The sequence below is a fragment of the Lygodium microphyllum genome, chromosome 18, assembly GCF_053477565.2.
Source record: "Lygodium microphyllum isolate KBCC chromosome 18, Lygodium_microphyllum_v1.1.10, whole genome shotgun sequence".
NCBI classification, from domain to species: Eukaryota; Viridiplantae; Streptophyta; class Polypodiopsida; order Schizaeales; family Lygodiaceae; genus Lygodium; species Lygodium microphyllum.
In genome coordinates this window covers 79,915,494-79,925,545 of record NC_141152.1, presented here as the reverse complement: position 1 = coordinate 79,925,545, position 10,052 = coordinate 79,915,494, and positions in this window count along the sequence as shown.

The window sequence follows — 10,052 nt, the reverse complement described above, 5'->3', positions numbered from 1 at the left end:
ACCCACACTGAAATCCCTCCTATGCGAACAATCTTATTCCGTATCAAGGCCTAACTCTTGGATTGCATCTTGCAGGCTTCCAAAAGGAAAACATGGAGAACCACAGACAGCTAGTGTGCAGAGACGCTCTTCGCAGACGACAGGAGCACATGGCATGCGCCCCTCCCCCGGTACGCTATGTACCCACTCTCAAGATATATGCAAAGAAACGCGGACCTAAATGGCACCATCCCTGACGAAGGCCTAAAAATCCTCGAACTAGGAAAGTCAAAGCCCAGCTAAGCGTGCAAGCTGGGGCAACACTAGTTGCACAAATCCCCCACAAGCGCTCAAGTACCAGATGCCCACGAGCAGGAAAGGCGGCCAGGGGGACAGGGAAGAGTTTGACGAATTAGTTAAAAGCATTTTGGAACTGGTGGCGGCCCGGGACTATACCATCCATGTCCCAGCCGACATGTGCCCTACCCGATCTCACGACAATCCTGCACTAGCACTAGCCCAGTCGCCCAACCAATCGGACTCGCCCTGCCTAGTAGAAATCGACTAAGCCCTAGGATGTACGAGCAGCTTAACAAGTTATCAGGACCTAACCTTTTGTCTTTTGATGGGTGAAAGAGAAACTCCCCACTTGTGCAACTTCTGTTGCCTATAGCTAATGTATGCCGCATCTTTGACAAGCGATCGCATATGCAGTGCGATTAACATCATAGCATTTCAAAAAGTCATGTTTTAACATAACTACATCTGTTGAATTACTTAACGAGATCAAGCATGTGCTCTCACGATGTGACAAGTGGATGCAGGATAACACAGGTATTCGTGCAAACATGTTCAACGCCTGGGTCACTGCAAAACCATGACTGTGCACTAGCCGCAACAAAGTCACGCTGCTGAATGCGAACCATCACCCTCGCGAGTGCACACATCGCATGAACCTGCACGTAGTCATGGGCTTTCTTGGGTCACGCTCTGCACTCACAACGGGGGGCACTGCAATCGTGCCGATATCGCAACAACGGCTCCCTTAACAATGAGGCTAGGGCAAATTCATCACGGTCACATCCATTTCCCGCGCCTCCAAGGCTTGACATGTCCCGACCCGTTGAAAGGCTCACATCCCCTGCATATTGCACTGGTTGTACTGTGCTTTAAAAAAAAAAACGAGCACATTACCGCACCTAGGGATCCTCAAATTAGATGCGTCCAGTGACCTTGGTCGGCTGGCTTTGTCTCTAGTCCCCTAGTCTCCCTAGCATCACTGACAATACTTCTGGGCACATCAAGAGCAGGCCAGCCCTAGGAAGCTTGTCTCGCCTGGGGTTCAACCTGTCACCCTGAACCATTCGGGGCACCCACCGCACGAATGGCCATGAACAGTACACCGTTCTCATCCACAGGCCCAATGTCACCCACCTATGGCTCGTACACTATCCCCGTGCCCTATCTTGCTACGTCTACAATCACAATGCACACAATGGCGTACCCACCTTCACCTGTACTTCTTTCCACCATGGATTGTCAAGATTGTGGGAGAGAGGGAAGGAGTCTCACTTGTAGCTTCCTTGCTTGCACAATGGGAGAATACACACACAGGTGGAGGCTGAAAACAATTTTCCTCTTCTTAGTTGTGTAAGCCAAAAAGAACTCTAGTACAAAGAAATAGAAGAACCCTATATATGGGTCTCAAACCAAACTCAACTAACTAAGATGGCATACTAACTGAGCCACAAACTAGAGTAGATAAGGATAGCTATCATCTAGCTATTATTCATGGGCGGTGTACCAACCACATTTGCAACTAACAAGTCGGTGACATAAATGCACAACGATCACCCTGGCATATCACGAGTGGAGCTCGATATCTCAACACTCCCCCTCGAGCTCAATCCCAATTCTTGCACACCAAGCAGGTCTCTGAACTTGCGCAGCTTCTCTGCGCCCAATGCCTTCGTGAATATGTTAGCTACTTGATCCTCTGTGCTGACATAAACTAGATCAATAAGACCTAGTAAAACCCTCTCCCGCACATAGTGATAATGCACCTCAATGTGCTTTGTTCTAGCATGATAGACTGGGTTATTTGCCAAGTGTATACTACTCATGTTGTCACAATAAATGACAACTGGCCCATCTGTAGGCTGATGCATATCATAAAGTAGCTTATGCAACCAAGCTATTTCACATGCAGCCATTGCTGCGCCCTTGGACTCCAAACAGCCCCCCCAGAGGTATTGACGGTACGTTGGCAGAGCTAGCTGATGGTTTCCGCCTAGGACAATCAGAAAACAGGTGAGTGATAGCATCAGAGATCCGCTTTGTCCTTGTTAGCCTGTTCCTTCTCTGGGCAACGTGATGAAATGTGACCTAGATGGCCGCAGGTCCAGCATGTGATTGGATCTTGGCTTTGGCCCTCCAAAGCCTCTGCCTCTTCCTCTACCTAATGCCATCACCGGCACTGGCCGATAGTCCATCAGGATTGGGTTGCCCTCCTCGTCATAGGATATGTACGGATTGACAGAGGCTCTTCCACATAGTGAACTGGAGCATCGCTCAATGGGTGGGTTAGAAAAGGCGCTGGTGGTCTTGGTATACCTGTTGGGTTCATCTCCAGCCTAGGTACGACAAGTCTTGAGTCATTTGGTGCAGCGAGTGCCAAGTGGGCTCCCCTCCCAAAGAAATTGGGTGGTCTATTACCTAAGTACGGAGGATTGTACTGCTGTGCATATGGGAATCTCCTCGGCATCCTGCAATGCAATGCATCATGCCCGAATCTACCACAATTTGAGCGTGGCCTAGATCTAGGATCTTGGCATTCATCTGGGAGGTGATTGCCGCCACAATATATACATTGTACATGCGATCGCACATGCTTTCTTATCAGTTCCTACAGTCGTGCAATCTCCATTTTCATCTCCACCATCTCCTGGCCTTGGTCCATACTCTTTCCCTTTTCCTGCACACTAGTGGTTGCTTTTTCTCCCGAAATAGTTGATCTCTCTGGATCCCTCTGATTTTCACTTTCTCAACTGATAGTCCTCATGCTTCGTTCCCTAAGCTAATCATCTACATGTATTGCCTCTTCGAAAACTCTAGCTAGCACGTCTCGTTGCAAGGTAGAGTTACTGGCCAAAGCCTTGTAGAGCACCTCACTCCAAATTCTGTTCATGAATACTGTAGACACTGCCCTCTCAGTAGGTCGTTCATTGGCACGGATCCTTAGGGGAAGACAAGAGTCCAGCAGTCTCCTTGCAACCTTGCTGTGTCCACCCCAGTAACTCTAAGTGTAGAAGACATGCTTAGGCAGAATCCTTCTTTATGGCAGGAGTTAAAAGATTTGGTGGAGGGACACACAGGACTTACGGGTGCTGATCAGCAAGATCATGATGTAGTTACGCAAATCCCAAGTCTAACTCTACACTCAATTCCCAAGTCATTGCACATCAATGCTTTCTGGGAAGGCACTGAAATGCATGCAGTCCTACCTGTTCTAGCCTTAGGAGATATGACGCGGAAATACAGGCGCCGGTGTTAGCGTACTGAGCCATGCAATTTTAGAGGCATGGGGAAACCCTCCTATAGAGACTGCTAGGTTCAATGTCACGTTAGCAAATGGAATGAAGGTAAGGCCATTCGGAGTCTTAAAGAACTGGCCAGTAAAGATCGCAGGTGTACAGTTTTCCATGAACTTCATTGTCATGAAGGGAGTGGACTACGACATACTGTTAGGCCGATCTTGGATGAGAAACGCTCGAGCCATTGAAGATTGGGGGAATGGTTTGATCTTCCTAGGGAGCAGAACTGAAGCAGTAAGGGTAGAGATGGACACTTGGAAAACGACCCTCGTTGACCTAAATGCCATCTCAGCCATGCTAAAAGGCAATACTCAAATGACCAAGACCTATGGATCACTCACTAAATATATTCCTTGCCCTGAGGATGAGCGGGATTGGATGCACGTCTTGGCAACCATTGACCTACCATTCTCAGATGAGGAAGAACTATATCGGCAAGCTGCTAAAGCCGCAACCATGCCAATAGAGGAGCTAACTGTGCCACTCTGCATGATGGTAGGAAGCTCACTCAACCCAAGAAAACCTGTCTCGTTTCATATCCCCAGCAATAAGCTAGAGCTTCAAGAAATCGTAGAGTATCTGACAGACACACTGAAGGGCAACTTGGCTGCCAACCTAAAGCCTCTACGTGATCTGTTGACTAAGCCAGAATGGAAATGGACCAAAGTCCACGATCTGAATTTGTTATACAATTGGGCTTTAGTTACTGACGACAAGGAGACTGAAGAGGAAAGCTTAGGCGATGATGAACGGTCTGAAGAGCAAGACTCTGACGACGAGGAATATGAGGACTGCCGCTCTACAGGAGATGAAAGTGAGGAAGAGATAGATGCAGTAGAGTATGACACAGAAGGGAGAACGATAGAACAAATCAAGGCAAACTCGAGACCCAGGAAGGAAAAGACGAATTGGAGTGAAAAAGGAGTCATGTGGATGGAGTGCGATAGATCCTGGCTAGAACACATAGGAGCCATGGATTACGAGCAAGCCGGAGTAGCACGACCATGGGTAATCCCAGTGCTCAAGACGGATGCACCTACTGAGCTATGACCCCTTGGGGAAACTCCTTCCTCAAGCGAGGGATGCGAGTTTAACTTGGAGTTGGAAGTCAGCACTGAGAGTGATCTCGAGATACCCCAACCCTCTAAGGTCAAACGTACAAAAGGGGACTTGCCAGTCCACCTAAGGCACAGGAGATTAAAGGAGGAGGCCAGGACGCGAGCGAAGGACTCAGAAGTAGAGAGGCAAAAAAAACCGCAGGGTCTACCCAAACGGTTTACAAAATTTAAAAAGGGTGACAGAGTAGTGATTCTGCTAGGTGCGAAGAGGCAGGGCCAAACTAGTGAACCGATCGAAGGACCCGCCAAAGTCAAGGAAGTCAACTTGGCTGGGGAGGGCAAAAAGCCAAGACCTGTATTCATTGCAGACGATTTGATCGAGGATGAGGAGGTCAAACTTGTTGCAGTCTTGCAAGAGTATATTGATGTATTTGCCTGGACATTGGAAGAACTTAAAGGGGTCGACCCTAGGGTTGTGACTCATAATATCCCAATGGTCCCTGATGCAGTGCCAACAAAGCAACAACCTTACCCCATGAATCCCAAACACACCCATGCAGTAAAAGAGGAGATTGATAAGCTCATGAAGGCGGGATTCATATATGAGATTGAGCACACGGACTGGGCATCACCGATTGTGATCGTAATGAAGAAGAACAAAAAAATCCGAGTGTGCATTAACTACAAGAAAGTTAATGCCGCTACGAAGAGGGATAACTACCCTTTACCATACACCGAGCATATGCTTAAGAGCGTAGCAGGTAAAGAGGCCTACAGGTTTTTGGACAGCTTCTCGGGCTACAATCAAGTGCAAGTGCACCCCGATGACAGGCACAAGACTGCCTTCGCCACGGAATGGGGTGTATTCGCCTACATTGTCATGCCCTTTGGGTTGATGAATGCGCCTCCAACTTTCCAACGCTTAATGTGCACTATCTTCAAAGATATGCTTAGGCGCGAACTAGAGGTGTTTGTAGACGACTTATGCGTACACTCTAGTTGGGCCGAACACTTAGAGAAATTGAGAGCTATCTTTGAATGGTGTCGGTTATACAACCTCTCGTTGAACTGCTTGAAGTGCGAGTTCTAGGTGAAACACGGATGTATCCTAGGGCATGTGGTGTCAAAGAATGGCATCGCTAAGGACTTTTCAAAAGTCAGAGTCATTGTCGACCTTCCCCCACCCAATAACTACAAGGGAGTTCAGTGTTTCTTAGGACATACTAGATATTATTGCCGCTTTGTACTAAATTATGCACCGATTGCTAGACCATTGTACAAGCTGTTGATCGTGTTTGAGTGGACTGAGGAATGCCAGCACGCATATGAAGAGTTGAAGAAGTCTCTTACCACTGCACCAATCTTACGAGCCCCAGACTGGAACATAACGTTTCATGTGCACATAGATGCCTCTAAGTTTGCTATTGGGGCCGTGCTATGCCAGCCTGGTGAACATAACTTAGACTATTCGGTGAGTTTTGCCAGCAGGCAGCTCACAGAGACCGAGATGAATTATTCCACCACAGAAAGGGAGGGGTTGGCCATGCTATTTGCTGTAAAGAAATTTAGACATTATCCGTTGGCCACTCCCTTTGTCTTCTTTGTTGACCATCAAGCCTTGCTCTATCTTGTGAACAAGTCTTGCGCTACAGGACGCATAGCTAGATGGTTACTTCTCCTATTGGAATTTGACTTCTCTGTGGTTGTACGCAAAGGAAAGCAGCATTACATGGCTGACCATATGTCCCGCATACCCACAGGAGAAGCCGTTGGACAAGGCATACCTGACAATTTACCGGATGCTCATCTCTTTAATATGTCTAGTGAGAGAGAATTGTTTAAAGCTGACTTGATGCCATATTGGGCCGATGATGTAGTTCAGGTTCTGGAGAACGGATTACCTGAGAGACCAATTGAGAAGGCCAGGTTGAGGAGACTTATTTTGAAAATCCAACCATACCAATTGATAGTTAGCCAACTCTATAGGTTAGAACAAGACGATTTGTTGCGCAGATGCGTGTGTGAGCACGAGATGCATGATGCATTGAAAGAAGCACATGACGGAATCACTGGAGGACACTTTAGTGGGGATACAACAGCCCAAAAGGTGCTGCAATCCCAACTATGGTGGCCCACCCTATTCCGTGATGCTGCTAAGTTTGTGAAGCACTGTGATGAATGCCAAAGAACCAAGGTGCCCGTGCGCAAAGATAAAATGGAGTTGACCCTTGTCATAGCCCGACAACCTTTTGAAAAATGGGGCATCGACTTCATTGGACCTATCAGTCCCGCGGCACAGTACTCTCAGGCTTGCTACATCATAGTGGCAACTGATTACCTAACGAAGTGGGTAGAGGCAAGAGCTACAAGGAAGAATGACGCTAGAACCACTGCAAAGTTCTTGTGGGAGTAGGTCATTTCACGGTTTGGGTGTCCAATAGAATTAGTCAGTGATCAGGGCACATACTTCATTAATGAGGTGATATCGCATCTACTCTCTACTTTTCTAATCATTCACAAAAAATCCTCGCCCTATTACCCTCAGGCTAACGGACAAGCAGAATCTACCAATAAAATCCTAGTCAATGTACTCACAAAAGTGGTATCTACATCTCGGAGTGACTGGGACAACAAGTTAATGGCGGCCTTGTGGGCCTATCGTACGACTTATAAAACGGCTATAGGCTAGACGCCCTTTAGGCTGACTTATGGAATGGAGGCAATTCTGCCCTTAGAGTTTTTTGCCCCTAGCTTAAGGATAGCAATGCAGGAGCGCTGGGAGGGAAGACATGCTTGGACAAATCGCTTAGTAGAGCTAGAATGTCTCACGGAAACTCGGCTCTTGGCCACTCATGCACTGATTTGTGAGAAAGCACGGAGGAAAATGTGGTTTGACAAGCATGTCAAACAACGCGACTTTGATCAAGGGGATCTCATTCTGCTATACTCTATGAAGGGTCACAAACTGAAAATGAAATTCCGTGGACTGGGACTTTTCCGAGTACGTGCAATTAGTTGAATGGGCAACGTTGAATTAGAGATGCTCGAAGGCGAAGGAATGGGCTTTTTCAATGGCAGCCGTATAAAAAAATACTATCCTCCTTCCCACCCGTTGCATGAGCCACCTATGTTGGAAGCCCCTGTCAACGTTTGTGTGGCTACTATTATGGAAATAACAGATCAAGATGAAGAAGCAGTGGCACCCGCCTACTTACAAATCACCGTCACTGCGGAAAAGACCTATTTTTTTAATGCTTTGATTAACGAAGGTGCCGATTACAATATCTTGACGCATGACCATTGGACACGCATTGGTCAACCTAAACTACAGCCCACCAATGCCAAACTCACCCCATTTGGGGGCAATGCTTACTCGCTCTTAAGGAAGTGCAAAGTGGTCATTTCTATCGAGTCTGACCGTATACCGGCTTCCTTTCATGTATTGCCTAACACAAAAGGGGCCGGTAATATGTCACTATTAGGTCGTACTTTTAAGAAGCAGACAAATTGTAATGTGGATTATAATCTAGAGCGCATCCATCTTGCTATAGGAAATGTGCGCATAGTGACAACTTTCAGCAAGGGCAGTTCTGACCCTTTCAACATTGTGAAGCCACCGGTAGAAATCACTACGGCCACACTTACGCTCAAGTCTACACAAAAGGACACTAAGGTCTCACGCCAAGCTCTAGACCCTAGACCCAAACCCACCAAGAGTGCTCACAAGGCCAAGGAGTCTAAGCTTATATGGGTGCCAAAGTGGCAAAGACCCAGGTAGACCACCCAAACGTGCTTCTAAATGCCAAAACAATCAGTCATCACGGCCTAAGAGGCAATTTGGATGCTATCAACATAGGCACACAAAGACGCCGTGATGGATCCCCAAAGATCTCTTGTGAGCGCAAGGCTACTTTGAAGGCAACCCCTGGATTTGGGTGCCTAAGAATGGCAAGTCTAAAGGCTCATCTCCAAGAAACCTCACTCCGGTGAGAGAGGCTTGCAAACATAGCGCCCGGGCCGTAGTTAGCAAACCACTGCCGACTGTGACTAATAAGTCCCAGCTAATTTATCGACCAAAGCAATCGCTAAAAGCCTCAAGCTTACCTCACTCAAAAGAGTTGAATACTTTCGTGACTATGCACTCAGAACCCAGCACAACTTCCATGCCACCAGAGCTTCCTATAGCACTTCAAAGTGCTTCAAAGTGCAAAGCCACACCCGTGACACCTGCAATGGAGTCACTGCTATCCAGCTCAATTGCACCATCACCACCAGCAGGTCTTAGGCCTTCCTATGCGGTACGATCTTTCCTTTCATTGGCTAAAGACCTTGCTGAAACTTCGGGAGATGATCTTGTGACCTACATTAAGGTGTTAGACCACACTTTCACCACATTTGCTAGGAGTTATGAGCGGTTGGACCTAGTCTTCTTGATGAACCACTTGCTTCCGATGTTCGTGCATTACCATGCACTTGGGAGGAATACGAGTTTATGATCGTCAAATTCCCCAAGATTGCTGCTGAACTAATAGCAAATGAAGAAATCTCAAAGGAGCAAGCTGTTCTCAGGTGACTAATCACCTCATACCGTAAGCCTTCTCGTTCTGCTCCCGAACAAGAATTACATGAGCTCATGCAACTTGCAAGCTCAACTTCCTCGTTCTTACAGCAGTGGTTCACTTTGCGGACCCAATGGGAAAAGAAAGGCTGTCATATCATGACAAATGCTGAACAAAGGAGAACAATCAAGACCATTGAGTACGATCCTACTTATGTGGCACCTCTTTCATTTAGAGTTTTGGCCATTACCCTGAACCAACACTTAGATGACCAGGTCCTAGCCCATCCTTACATTGACCAATTCCTTACGGAAGAAGAACTGCAAGTTGCAAGCCGCCTTAATACCGGAGATATTTTTCACGATGTCTTGATCTATGTCTCCCAAGTTTCTGTACAACCCTATGAACTTTATCATCATGCTCAACTTGAGTACAACCCTGCATTTTATGAGTGGCTGTTGGCCGGAACACCCCATCGTTCAATCCTAGGAAGGATTTTCATCTTTTTGAGGGGGAGGAATAAGGCTAAGAAGGCATAAATAATTGTTGAAAGGTTGAACTCAGTGATTTTTTAATAAAAAAAAAGCAAAATTTTCCAAGTTCTTTGCATTCCTGTTTTGCATATTTTTCATGCTTAGCTTCATTTAGCCATGTTTTCCTTTTCCACTTGTGATTAATGAAAATTATTTTTGCTAGGCAGGAACCCAAGATGGCTCATCAAGATTGCACTCATAAGCTCCCCTTCACGGAAGAAGAAAAGCAAAAATATATGATGAGTCTCGAAATTCAAGCTTACGGATGACTAAATTTCTGAACTGTCCACAACCTATCCAGGGTCGTGGAAACGGAGGAAGCAGCTAAGC